This window comes from Mesocricetus auratus, unplaced genomic scaffold (genome assembly GCF_017639785.1).
Source record: "Mesocricetus auratus isolate SY011 unplaced genomic scaffold, BCM_Maur_2.0 Super-Scaffold_100024, whole genome shotgun sequence".
Classification (NCBI taxonomy): Eukaryota; Metazoa; Chordata; class Mammalia; order Rodentia; family Cricetidae; genus Mesocricetus; species Mesocricetus auratus.
This window is the reverse complement of record NW_024429205.1, coordinates 28070924-28085908: the sequence shown is the minus strand read 5'-3', so window position 1 is coordinate 28085908 and position 14985 is coordinate 28070924. Positions and strand designations below refer to the sequence as shown.

Genomic DNA, 14985 nt, shown 5'->3' with positions numbered 1-14985 from the left:
TATACCAAAGCCAGAAAATCATACTTCTCAATGGTAGTCTATCCACAAATCCAAAAGGGGGACAGGAGAGCATAGGAGTTCTCTCAGGCATGTCCTACAGCTTCAGAAGTCATGAAAGACATATATGACCTTCACATATGGGGCTGCATGGACACCCATCAACCAGTTCCAAGAAACAACCTATTTCATCCTGATGAAGACATTACCCATGTACAACTCATGAGCAATTGAAGCTTTAATCTAACTAATCTTAATCAATAAAAACCAGAAGTCAGATATCAGGGTAAACATCTGGAAGATCAAAGAACCAGGAGCAGCTGCCAGTTTCTCCCTTCCTCTGTCACTCCTCAGTTTGAAAAGCCAGAAATTCTGTCTCTACCCCACCTTATCTCTTCCTGTATCCACCTCTGGAGTGCTGGGATTAAAGGCATGAGCTACCACTACCAGGCTTATCTGGTTAACTAAAGCTATCTCAACCCTCTGATCTCCAGGCAAGCTTTATTTGTTGGAACACAAACAAGTATCACACAACAAGCAATAGAACTGACCAGAACTCTGACTTTCGGAAGCAGAGTGTGTTGAAGACCCCTCCTCATCCCTGGACTTTCCTTCCCTGCTTGGTCTGTTTTTCCATACTCTTAAATGTTAATGTGATTTTTGAAATGTGAGGGAAAACATTAAACCCCCCCCCCTCTGGTACCCCAGAGGCCAGGGCTGAAGACTGCTCAGGTCTGCAGAAGAATCAATATCCTGCATTTTTCTCCTGCATTCTCCTGCATTTCCTCCTGCCATTGCCGGCTCATGGAAAGCAGGTGCCTTTATCTGATCCGGTTGGTGTAAGACGGTGTTACACTGTTTGCCTGCTCACATGGATTCCACTGGGCGGTGAGCCCATCTGCTCTTAAAGCTACCAGCAAGGAGAAATTGAGTTGATGGCACATTGGCTCAGGTGTGGAGACTGGAAGAGGCTTGAACAACTTAACTGAACTTCAGGGAGCTACTCAGTCAGGCACGGAAGAGGAATGAGATTATTATAGAGGAAGGAAGGGGCTACATAAGCCTTGAATGTCATGCCTAAAGAATGTGAGATCATTCCTGTAGGCAACAGGGAGACATGGAAGACTTAAGAATGATTTTTTTTGCATTTGTCATTTTTAATAAGCCCCTTGGAGGTCTATTTGAGCCACCCACTTGGAAAAAATCTGCCCCATTGGACATAATGGGGTGATATAATGGTGGCGTCCATCAGATCTAGGTGTGGCTCTGAGGAGCACCTGGCCATGCTCGGTGCATGAGGTGGAGAGAGCCAACATCCATCTGGAAACACTTAGCAGTTATGAAGAGTTTGGATGTTACTTCCAATATGCTGAAACTCCCTGGGGACAGATGACTCTGGAGAACATGTGCAGCCGTGGTATCTCCGTTTCCACCTCCCTGTCAACCCTCAGTCACTTGGTGTTGAGAGAGGTGATCAGAAAATAGAGCATCCTTTGCAAGGCAGAGGTGGCTCCATGTGGACAGTAACCTCCACACGGGTTATAGATCTGGGGGTTGGTCTCAGTGAGTTCACTGTTGCTTTGATACCAACAGGCACCATGAAGTGGATACCAGAGTCTTCCAGGATTTGAAGGGCGGCGTTGTGGCTCACTTTCCAATCCTTCCTGTCTTCATCCCCTCCCAACTTTGTCTTCAGCCTGGGGTATTGTTGGGCAGCCTGGGGTATTGCAGAGAAATGGGGTGGAAGTTTGGAGCTGGGCCTAACTGGAGATCATCTGTTATATGAGATAAGAAATTTCTCTTTCAGTCAGTTACAACTGAGGGGTTACTTCTGCCTGGTGGAATTGTCAGTACCTATTCTTGTCAGTGACTTTAATTAGAGATAACTAATAATGCCTGTTAGACCAGTGTGTTCAGAGTGCTTCCTCAATAAACCATGTAGGGTTTCTCTCTTGGACCCACAAAAAATTCCTTGAGGAGGCAACATGGGCACTAAAACGTTTAGAAGTCAGAGCAGTGGAGTTCCCTTGCCCAGTGTCACACAGCACAGGTCTTCATCTTGCTATGATGATTGTATCTATGTATGTGTGGGGGTGCATGTGTGTGGGATGCATGTGTGTGTGGGAGTGCATGTGTACGTGTGGGGGTGTATGTGTGAGGGTACATGTGTGGGGGCATGTAGACACCAGAGGACAACCTCAGATGTCACCTCTCAGCCACATCCTCCTCGTTTTTTCAGACATGGCCTGGACCTCATGGATGCCCATGTAACCAGTAAACTCATGGTTGTTCTTGTCTCTGCCAGGATTACAGGAGTGGGCCACTGTAGTCAGCTTATAAGGGTGGCTTCTGGGATTGGGATTAAGGTCTTCCTTCATGCTTGCACATTTACTGAGAGCCCAACTCCACAGCTTAGTGCACTTTGTATCAATTATATCAAACTATGGTACATTTCAAACTATGCTGTAACTTACTAGCTAATTATTATGAGGTAAAATCTTCACTCCTTCCTTCTTTCTTTCTTTCCTTCCTTCCTTTCTGAGACAGGGTTTCTTCATGTAGCCCTGGCTGTCCTGGAACTCCCTTTGTAGACCAGGCTGGTCTCGAACTCCAGAGATCCGTCTGCCTCTGCCTTCCAAGTGCTGGGATTAAAGTGTCCTACTTCTGCCCGGTGAAATTTCCATTCTTATTGGTGCACTGTTCACTTTCAAAGCCCAGTGACATTTATAGCTTCAATCTTACAAGTCAAGGATGACAGAAGCTCAAATACAGCCACCAAGAACATTCATTTGCATTTAGGTGACTCAGCTGGTCAAAGCATATAATCTAGCAAGAAAAGATACCCATGACCATCAGAGATCTCCCCTGGGCCCCAAGAATTGAAGTCTTGATGTGTGTGACTGCTGAACTGCAGGCCTTGTGGGGCTCTGCATAAAATTATGACAAAACAAGAGCAGGAGAAGGAGGTGACAGTGGGCACAGCCTGGGGTTGAGAGGCAGGGAGGGCAGGGAGGGCAGGGAGGGCAGGGAGGGCAGGGAGGGCAGGGAGGGGTGGCTTCCTTTCTGGCCACTTTCCAGGTCCCATTTCCAATCAGAGGGAGATCCAGTTGGACCTGGTCCTTGTGCATGACATACATGTTTCTGGGCACTTTTACTTCAGCCAGTTTTGAGTTAGTTCCCGTTTCTGGCTTAGATTACAACTCTTTTTTTTTCCATGTTTATTTTTTAGTTATGTCTCTTTTCCCTGAGATGAGAAAGGTGCACATAGTTTTCTTCTGTTGGCACCAGAGTGGGAGCTTCCTAGAGAGACTGCATGGAACCCTGAAGCCAGGCTCTGTAAGGAAGTGTGGTGAAGGGACACAGTGAGCTCTGGAAACCGGTGACGCCAAATCAGCGCTCTCAGGACATGCGGCGGAGTTTCCCCAGATCATGACAGCACCGCAGCAGCAAGAGACATTTACAACTTTGTAGACATTTAGGTTGCTCAATTTGCTTCTGGCACCTCGTGGGTGGCAGCCAGTCAAATAGTTAAAAAACATCCCACAACGAACAAGTCAGCCTCCCATAAATAAAGAGTCGGCAACTATAATTTGTGTGAATGATTATGTCTCGTGATGTTTGTGAAAATGTTACATGAGCTGATATTACCACGCAGGAATTTCCCTTACATCTCACATATACATGGGTGAATAAGGTATAAATCCCTTTCTCCAGGGCCACTTTTTGAAAGAAATCACCCGTAGACGGGTGTGAAGGGGAGGTGTCTGTCCTCTGATGTCTCCCGGATCTGCAGGTGGTTATGAGCTGTTTGACTCCAGGGCTGGGAACTGAACCCAGGTCTTCTGGAAGAATAGTATGAGCTTTTAACCCCTGAGTCTTCGCCTCAGCCTGGGGCTCACTTTTGGTCACTGAGAAAATCCTACAGCAGAGGAATCGGTCTATGGTCACCGGTTGGACTAAACAGCTCACGTATGTGTCAAGGACAGACACAGACATGCCTGTGCCACTCATCAATGTGGCATTTTTTTTACATTTCAGAAGCCCCAAAGGGGAAAGGCTTTTTTGGTATGGGTTTTAAACCATCATTTTGTACCTCGTTAAGAATCTGCCATATGGCAGTACTTACCACATCCACAAAGGCTTCCACCAATAGTGATTTCTGGGGAAACTGCAAATAGTAATTACATTTCTGAAGTGGTAGTTTAGATCTTACATTGCCAGTGGGGGGGAAAGACACTGGTTTGCAGGCATGCACCGATGAGGGCTATGGAACTCCTCCCAAGAGCCATTCAAAATCTGGGGAAGGAAATGAGACCTTCTAAGATGAGGTGAGCCAAGAGGGTACCTCACGGTTACCCCGGAAACCAAGAAAGGCTTAAAGAGAATCTCCCGCAGCTCGTAGACGTGAACTTCTCTCGTCAGAGAAGCCTTTACTTAATGCGTTTGACACTGCATTAGCTCTGCCTCCTCTTTGAGCTCTCCTTTGGGCTTTTGTGGTTAGTGACTGCCGAGGGCCATCTACTGTGAATGCAGGGCCGAGTATCTGTTTCGATTCAGCTGGGATCCCCAGAGCCTTTGCTGGCCCGAACACTCTGTGCTTTCGCGCTCCGAGGCTCAGAACAGCATGGCCAGCTCTGGGTCGGCCTTCCTGCTGAGGTGGGAATAGGAGGGCCTGTTTGTGTGAGCCCTGCTTTCCCTACGGCCTTGGTAAAGAATGGGTTCTCAGATGATAGGGCACATTCTTGAATCCCATCGAGGAGAGGCTTGCGGAAAACGGAGGGTGTGGAGGAGCGTGGAGGAGGGACTGCGGCTGAAGAATTAAGGGCTGTGGAGGATTAAACTCTGGAAATTGCCAGGGACAAACAGAGAGAGTCGTTTAGATGCAAGACACTAAATTCTTTAGGGGAAGTCACCCAGGTCACACCCCAGAGCTCCTGTTCCTAGCCCTTGAAGTACTTTTAGCCTCACCCACATGTCCGTCCTGATAACTCTTGTTAGGCCAGATGGGTTTTGTTCCTTTACTACTGTCCATGGATGGTTTATCTATCCGTTTGCTTATTTTTATTATTTTTTTAGTTGAGATAAGGCAGTGGTCCTCAACCTTCCTAATGCTGCAACCCTTAAACGTAGTTTCTAGAGCTGTGGTGACCTCCAACCATAAAATTATTTTTGTTGTTGCTTCATAACTGTAACAAATTTCATAATGCAAACCTCCGATGTGCCGGAGATCAGATATGCAAGCCCTGTGAAAAAGTCGTTGGACCTCCAAAGGGGTTGTGGCCCACAGGTCGAGAACCACTGAGATAGTGTCTTACTTTGTGGCCCAGGATAGCCTCAAGCTTTGGGCGGAACTGATCCTCCTGCCTCAGCCTCCCTGAATATCTAGAACTGTAACGGGCATGTGGAGTGGGTTTGGTTTCTCACGAGCGTTGTACAACTTGAGAGCGCACTGACATTAAGGTGCTCACTCAGCGCTACACACTGCCCTCACTGGCCTTCCTTCTCCTGGCGATATTCTAAAGAAAACACTCCTTGCGCTTTCACTTTTTGGAGTAGAGAACTGACTCTTAGGAGGCGTTATTACATTGTTCAAAGTGGGAGAGGGTTATGCCACGATCCCAGAGCTCAACTATCAGACCTCAAGCCCCGTGGGCCTTCAGCAGCTCTTCCCGTGACTCACGACGAGGCTCCACCCTTCCTTTCACCCGAAGGTGACGCCCGTGTCAAAAGTGTTTGCAATACTTACAATTGCAATAGTACAAATTGACAATAGTCAAATTTCAGGCTGTAAAGCATGCACATTGACTAATAAAAGTTGTCATAATTGTAAAGAATCATACTGGGGTCTGGACTCACAGTGTTCTCTTCCTCACAAACATTAAAATGATGTACGGGCATCATTTTTGAGTTTCACCAGGCATGTCCCTCGCCCCATATAAAAAGATACTTGAGTATATCATATTTGACTGTGTCATCAGATGTCAAAAAGAGAGACCCTCAGGGCAATATTCAGTGATGCTATCTGACTGCTCTCGTGTCCCGAGGTGGTCTCCTCATACTATTATCTAAAGTGGGGTGCACCTGGAAAAGGGTGGGGGGAGCAAATGTCAGTTCATTTTCCTAAAGAGATTCTTGCCTCCAATCTCTGAGTGCTTCTCTTGGCTTCCAAGTCCTTTTGCATGTTCCAGATAGCGGGCACGTTGGAGGAGGGAACAAACTTGGGTTTCAGTTTCGTGCCTCTTTGGAAACCTAGCTGGGGTTCTCAGGGACTTCACTGGAAGCCACTAAGTAGTTGTCCTTCAGGCCTGGGACACAGTGGACTTGAGTTTGACTTATGATTTACTTATCTATCGTCACAGGGAAGAATGTGTAACCACCAGGACTCCCTGAGTAGCTGGACATCACACCTACAATCTCAGCATTCAGGAGACAGAAGCAGGAGGTCCATTGCCACTCAAGACCACCTTGGTCTACACAAGTTCTAGGCAGGTTAGGTCTACACAGTAAGACTCTGTGTCAAAAAACCAATCCACTAGACCGACAGCCAAACAAAAACAAAAATAAAGCCAAGCAAACAGACTCCCTGTGTGAGACAGTCTTCTTGGGGTGGGAGGGGCATTGGATGCTGGAGAATCAGGAGCATGGAAGGCAGAAGGGACTGCACAGAGAGAACCAGCCTCCCAGGGGCTGAGGGGAACTGCAAACCCCAAGACAGAGACTAGCAACCATCTGACCACAGTAAGGGATCCCCAGGAAAGTGAGGCCATCTCCAAAAAAGCCATAGCCCTGTCTTGTGGGACCCAAAACAGCTGTAATCCTTCCTAGCTTGGGTAATCTGAATGCCAGGCTAGCAACTGTTAGTGGCTCTTACTGGCCAATGGAAAAGGAAGAAGCATAAGATGGAGAAAGAGAGAATTTACTCAGGGACCATGTGGACATGGGGTGTAGAATATATTCTCGTGATGTCATTTTTCAGTGCTACCTAGCATCGATACACGATGATGAGTACTATGTGACTGAGTTAAAATATGGTCAAGGTTATTGAAAACATCTGGGGCATGGCGTAAAATACTAAAGGACCCGATCAGATTTTGTGCAGAGCAGAGGCAAGAGCTATTCCAAGTGTGAGTTCACAGCATGGGTATCTGTGGAATATTGAGGGGCACTAGGAGGGCGCCCTCAGAATCTGCTCAATTACAATGCACCCATGATTTCTCCTGTCCTCACTCAGCTCTAAACACCACCCTGGCTTACAAAGTATGAACCCACTAACCCACTCAGGACCTTTGTTACGACACTTGTGTCTGTCTGATGGCATGAAATGCTTTTCCCCAGGGATTTTATAGAACTTTCTGTTATTCCCAAGACGAATCGTGCAATGAAAATCATTCCCCCATCTCACTGCTCCTATACCCCATCCTTTTTGCTTGTGTTTTATGCAGTTATCCCACGGCGCACACACATACACACCCAACACACACCATACATACATACATACATACATACATACATACATACATACACACACACATACATTCACACACAGAGACACACATACATGACGGGGGATGTCCTTCTGTATGCTGTGAATATGTATGTTTCTATTATTGGTTGATGAATAAAGCTGTTTTAGCCAGTGGACAGGCAGGATGTAGTCAGGCACGAAGTATAGGTGGAGCTACCAGAGTAGGAGAATTCTGGGGAAAGGAACTCAAGAGAGCAAAGCGGGAGAGACACCATGTAGCTACCAAGGAAGAAAGAGACCTGGGCATCACTGGTAAGCCATGACCACGTGGAGATACACAGATTAATAGAAACAGGTTAATAATTAAGAGAGAGCTAGCCAATAAGAAGCCTTAACCATCGACCAATTTATAATTTAAACCTCTGTGTGTTTATTTGGGACTAAAAAGCTGTGAGACTGGGAGGGACAGAAATATCCATCAACACACACACACACACACACACCCCACACACACATATACATCCTCAACAACACATCCATGCACACAGATACACTCCCAACACACACACAAACACCCCAACTCATACACATACACACAGATACACTCCCAACTCATACACATACACACACATACACTCCCAACTCATACACATACACACACCATACACCCCCAACACACACATACGTATATACACATATACCCCAACACACACACACACACACACACACACACACATATCCCTTCCTGTGAGTTTCTTTCCCCCTTCTTTATTATTATGGAGAGGACCCTACTACAAGGTAGGCAGCCTTTCTCAGAAGTGTGGCTTAAAATCTATGTGTTGGGTTAGCAAGACTGATTTGACAGTGATTTAAACAGCAACCACAACAAATCAGGACCCTGTGTGTCTGGTGTGTTAAGAATGGGAGCCTAGCATTGTGCTTCTGGATCTGAACCTGAGATCTCATTATCTAGGAGCTTAAACTTCAAGGACTTCTCCACCTTAGTTTGCTTATCTGTGTAAGGAGATTGCACCAACCCTTGCCTGTTTGTTGTGAGGGTTACATGACTTAATGTATGAAAGGGTATTAATACCATTGGTCTTCTTGTTGTTGTTTTAGATATTTTTATTAGCTTGCTTGTTTTTCGTTTGTTTGTTTGTTTCCAGACAAAGTTTCTCTGGGTAGCCCTGGCTGTGCTGGAACTCACTTTGTAGACCAGACTGACCTTGAATTCATAGGGATCCCCCTCCCTCTGATTGTCATCACTGAGTGACGAACAGTTGTTGTGTCCACACAGCCATCATCATTGCAACCACATCTATAAACTATGGTCCACTTACACTGTGGGTTAGAACCCCACAAAGCAAGCAGGTGGCTCTCTCAGCAGGATGCTTACCGAGGAAGGCCATGGCTTGATTCTTGTGTGTTTTGGTGAAGGAAACTGGTATGGTCTGAATGTTAATATCTCCCAAACTCACACACAATCCCAGGCCCAACGGCAGTTATTTGGGGAGTAGGAACCTTTGGAGATGACTAGAAACTTTATGAACAGGACCATCACCTCATCTCAAGAGACGCCAGGGTCTGGGGTGATGCTGCTGTAGGCAAGAGTATTGGATGGGTCAGCATGAGGACTCAAGCTCAAACCCCTAACCCCAGGGTTTAATATTGGGTATGGTCACACACATGCATGTTGCTCCAGTGCTGTGGGAAGTAGAGACAAGAGAATCCCTGGGGCGTGCTGCCTGCCAGCCCAGCTCCAGGTTCAGGGAGAGACCCTGTCTCAGGAGAATAAAGTGGAGAAGGACAGAGCGTGCCTCCCAACTCCTCCTCTGCTCCCCCTCACACACACACACACACACACACACACACACACACACACACACACACACACACACCCCGTATATAAAACAGAAAGTTGGCTCTCATCAGACTAGGAATTTGTGGGTGCTTCGATCTTGGCCATATCAGCCTCCAGAATTCAAAATAAATTTTTCTGTCTGTAGGCCACTCAATGGATGGCATTTCTTATAGCAGCTCAAAAGGACTAAGATGCAAACAGAAGGACTCATGATTGCCATCTGACTAAGTACTTGTAGGGCCCCGGTGCAACACTCCAGATATATGTGTCTTTCTAATCATATTTGGAAACAACAGCACCCGATGTAAAGGGATGTCTAAGTGAGACCACAGGAGGTGAGCAGGCCATGAAGGGGAGTGGGTCATCATGAATGACACCAGCGTCTTATCACACAGACTTAAGAGTAACTTCTCACTTCTGCCATTGGATGACTTGGTGAGAAGATGGCCGCCCATATACCAGAAATCGTGTCTGTATCATATTCAGCCTCTGGGTTTTTATTCTCCAGAACTGTTTGCTGTTTAGGGAAGCTAGTCTACGGTGTTCTCTTAGAATCACACCCATTGGCTTGATATGCGTGGGAAGGAAGCAAGTCTATATTTTTCTTCCTTTTTCCTCTGTTCAGGTTTGCAAGGCTCCTCTGCCAGCTCTCTTGAAAGGCTTCTAGAAGGGTGTGCTATTTGACCAGTCAAATGGCTAAGAAATTGCACCGACACTTAATTCTCAAGAAGAATTGGAGAAAACTCGATTGAAAAAAATACAAACTAGAGCCAGGTGGTAGTGGCTCATGCCTTTGATCCCAGTACTCGGGAGGCAGAGGCAGGCAGATCTCAGTGAATTTGAGACCAGCCTTGTCTACAAGTGAGTTCCAGGACATCCAGGGCTACACAGAGAGACCCTGTCTTTAAAAACGAAAACCAGCTAACTAAACAAACAAACAACAAGCAACCTCCCCCAAAAAAGAACTAGAAATGGAGATAAATGTGGGGTTTTTTTTGTTTTTGTTCTTATAAAAAAACCAAAAACACAATTGTAAAAATTTTCTCAAGTGGGGTCAAAAGCACACTAGTGTTTCTCTGTTGTTGCAAGTTTCTGACTGCAGACTCAGGACAGGATTTGGGCTTCCCTCAGTGGGCTCTTACATCGTCACATCTGCTCTATGTGGAGAATTGCCTTTTTGGGTTGCCATATGACATCATTTGTATGGGTGGTTCCATCAAACATGCTATGGTGCCTGCTTTGGATACTTCTCAGGCAGCCCAAATGTTTCTATTCATCCCTAAGGGCCTCAGGAAGGCTTACAGCAAACTTTCTAGCTGATTAAAAACAAATTCTACAGCCAGTATCCACAACTGTTTGTGTTAGGGATGAGGTAACCATGGAAAATGCAATAAACAAAACAGAAATAGTTCTTGCTCCGTTGTGAACATGTGACCGTGGGCATGCTGCCTCGGGGGAATTTCCTTTCTTTCAGATCTTCTGGTGGACCACAAAATAGGAGCTCACCTGGGTGATTTCAGGCTGGTGTGTGTGTGTGTGTGTGTGTGTGTGTGTGTGTGTGTGTGTGTGTGTGTGTGTGGTGTTTAATGAAGATTTTTTACTGTCTAACAACCAGTACAAACAAAGATTGATTTCTGATTGCTTTGTTCCTCTCGATGCATTTTCTATAAGATCGGAATCTGTGTGTTTCTGTTGTCCAAGAACTGCCCACCCCTGTGTAAATTAGTATTTTCTCTGTGTAGGTTCTCCCTCTCCTGCCCTCCCTGTATTTGGAGACTCAAGAATTTCCCTGTCTTCTGACCACCACAGAGAGACACATCTTAAGGCAGAGTCAGGAAGCTTTCTCAGCCACCACAGAAGTTGCGTCTTCGGCTTATCTTTAGCTGAGTGAGGGTCAAGTCCAGATCTTCTGACTGAAGTAATGGCAACTGATTCCTAACACAAGAACCGCACGTAAACCCACAGGTCATTTGCTTATCCTGCCCAAAATGCTAATGCCTAAAAATTCTAAGACAGTCACAAATTCCTGGCTCCATTGAAGCTGCCATCTCTTGTTTCAGTCCTTACGTCATTGAAAATACTTGCTAACACTTGGGTACTGACAGGGTGACATTCCATGCTCCAGGGTCTGATTGAGGGCTCCTTGACATAGCTATATGAAGTAGGGACTAATTTGAGGTCCCCTTCATGGATAAGAACACTGGAACCCATACTTTTAAGTCACTTACCAAAGTTTGAAGAAGTGTCACTGCCCATTGACATACAGCCCCCATTGAGCCCCATAGCACTGCAAAGCCATTTGACCTCAGCCTTGGTCTCACACGGCATCTTTGAACCCAGACAGTGATTGTGTTCTCATGAAGATATGCAGATAGTAATGGAAATATGCCAGGAAATGAGAAAATATTGGCTTGGATCATCCTGTCCTAGGTATGCTGTGGACACACACACACACACACACACACACACACTTTAATTATCTTGTGAAGAACAGTTACGTTGAATTTCACTTTCCTATGTCACAGTGTCTTAGTAAGATCCCTACTGCTGTGAAAAAACACCATGACCAAAAGCAAAATGGGGAGAAAGCTGATAATTCAAGTCACACTCCATCGTTGATTGAAGTCAGACAGGAGCTGAAGCATCGGCCATGAAGGAATGCCTCTTATGGCTTGCACCTCATAGTTCCATCAGCCGGCTTTCTTATACCATCCAGGACCGAGCAGACGGAGCGCCAGGGGGTGACACCACCCACAACCGGCTTGGCCCTCTCACGTCAATCATCAACCAAGAAAATACCCCACAGGTTTGCCCATAGGCCAATGCCTTCTTCCCAATTAACCCCAGCTTGTGTCAAGTTGATTGAACACACACACACACACACACACACACACACACACACACACACACACAGGGCGCGCAGGGCTATCAAGCAAAGACTCTTCCCACTGGAACTTTTCTCTGACAGTATAGTAAAATACCATCCTATAGAAAACATTCACCTTCCAAACCCCTGTTGGAGCTGCCAATCAGCATTAAGCCTCAAGCTTTGCCATGTCTCTTTTTTCAAAAGGGGGAACAAAAGTCAAGCAGTGTTCCAGACTTTCTCGAGGGAGCACAGTGAGGTGTAGGTGGGTCTGCTCTAGTTACTGCCGGCTCCTGGCTTGGCACACGGGGTCGGACCACACAGCTTTGCTGTGTTCCCCGTGCCTTACAGGAATCACAGTGGAGACCAGCATAGGCTTTGCTGTTCTCGCAGCACTGTTCAAACTATCTGCTGTAGGTTCCCTGAAAGAGCCTATTCTTCCTGCGTCTAACTTGCTGGGGAAGATAATTAGATCTGCTGAAGGACAGCCACAAGCACGATTTCGGCAGAGATACTGAGCAGGAGTTCTCAGCGTTCCTGAGGCGTTTCCTCTTCAACCTTTCCCGCAGAGGGAGGTAGGAGGAGTATTTAAATGAAGTTGAGCCTGGTAAGTTAGCATATTGCAGTAGAAATGCATTCCTCATAGTCTTAAAAGGTTCTTGTCTAATACCTAGTTTTAGTAAAGGAAGATATTTTAATTTAATAAATAAAAGACAAACCCTTGCAGCTTCTTACCTGCAGGCACACGCGCATACACTTACACACACAGAAACGTGCATGTACACACACACACACACACACACACACGCATGCACACACACACACACACTCAGCAGAATTTTTTAAAAAGCAACACAAACAAACAGTGTTTGATCTGTCTTGCTTCAGGGCATTTCATCCTTCAAGAGACCAGGGAAAAACAGCCTCATAACTTTACCACCAAATCTTCCAAATTTATTGAAACACAACATAATGGCAAAATAGTATTTTCTTAGCAGAAGCACTTTTTTATGTTTTTGAACAACCACCGTGGCCAAGAATGCCTGGTTTTGTTTTCACAATAAACTCCAAGAAAATCTTGAATTCCACTCTCGGTTTGGGGACGGCTAGAAATGCTGCGGTTTGGAGCAAAGGATCCTGTCTAATTGTTCAATCCGACCCTCTGTTTAACCTGCGCCTCCGGCGTTTATTTCATGTTTGCACTGGTTCTACACAATCAGGCTTAAAAGAGATTGTTTGTCCTTTCTCCTGGTGCAAAGTCGAGCTACAACGGCGAGGCTAACAATGCCAACCCCTTCTTGAGTTTATCAATGGCAGAAGCATTCAGCTTAAGAAAGCACTGCTATTGTAAACAGCCAATGATTTGCACAAGTAGCCGCATTCTGTGGAGACCTGCCTCAGTGGAGAGAGGTGGAGATTCACTGGGAACCATTTCCTTTCTAGAATCACTGTGCTCATTCCTCATAAGGCTTCTCCTACACTAAGCAATTGCTATAGTGCTACCATATTCCTTATAGGAAACAAGTTGAATTAAAGAAAGCAAGAAAGACGTAAATTACTGAAAGTTTCCACACAAATGCCGCATTTTTCCAACTTACTTTAACCATGATGAAGTTGCTTTAGTGACACAGCAAAAACTTTGTTCTAATAGGAATACCTTAGCATTATTTATTTCTAACACACACAATGTGGTTGTTTACAACCAACTAGCATCTACTTCTATTGCAACCCTCTTTAAATGGAAATTTATCAGCTGGCTAAGGCATTTATTCTTGCTTTTCAATGAAAAGTACTCTTTAATGTTTTTATAACAATGAATGGAAAGTAGCCATAAGTATACCTTTAGTAAGTCATCAGACATACCTTGTTTGAAGAAAGCAGTGTTTTTTTCTCCCTAAACTTTCCACCACAAGGAATGGTTATCCTTTTTTCTTTAAGCCTTTCTGCATCACAAATCCATCCAAATTATTCTAAAGGAGAAGCAAGAGGAGGTCCAGGAACCTTTCTCTTCTCAGGCAAGCAGAGCAAACATTCCTGTCTGCCTCTCAGCCCTTTGGAAAGTGCATTTTGTCACACACACACACACACACACACACACACACACACACACACACACACACACACGCGCGCGCGCCTCTCGTACTGGGTTTAGTGCTGAATTAGGCGGTCCTCTTTCAAATTTCCACTCCCACTTGCTGCTTTTGGGAAAGGATTTCTAAATAATCTTTTCTAACCCAAAGCACACATTCAGTAAGCAAATTCTACAATTAGATATTCGGAGACGCAGAAAAGTCAGATAGGGATTTTAATTTCTTTTTTTGTTGTTGTTGTTGTTTTTTATTTTTTTTTCGAGACAGGGTTTCTCTGTATTGTTTTGGACGGGATTTAGTTTCTTATATTTTTTAAACTGTCCGAGCAGAGACAGTTGATTTTTCCTTCTTTCTTCTTTCTTGAGCACTAATGAACATAGCTGGATTAAGTTGTTTGAAGACAGAAAACAGCAACCACTGCCAAGCTGATTCTACTGGACTCTCCCTTTTGCACCGAAAACACATATTTCCCTTTGTTGTGGAAGCTACTGTTTGTTTTGCTTTGTTTCCATTCTTGCTGCTTAGGGCAAGCTCCATGAAATAATTGAAGTGTAGGCTGCTGGTAACAGGACATGGTAATAACAGTAGGATGTGGACTCTGACTCATGTTTAAAAACAAAACCAAAAAACCCTCCACTTGGATATCTCACCTCATTGGGGCAAACTGCCCATTTTAGTTCCATAGACATTAGTGACATCAACTAAG

General features: G+C 45.3%; 1 protein-coding gene across 1 annotated transcript in view; it reads right to left on the bottom strand.

The window, feature by feature from the left end:
* The window catches only part of Vit (vitrin), a 117908-nt gene extending 103643 nt beyond the window's left edge, over positions 1–14265 (bottom strand). Inside the window, exon 1 of the mRNA XM_040730844.1 lies at positions 14053–14265. The gene's annotated coding sequence lies outside the window, so the exon portion shown is untranslated. The remainder of the gene's footprint in view (positions 1–14052) is intronic.
* Between the last annotated feature and the right edge of the window lie 720 nt (positions 14266–14985).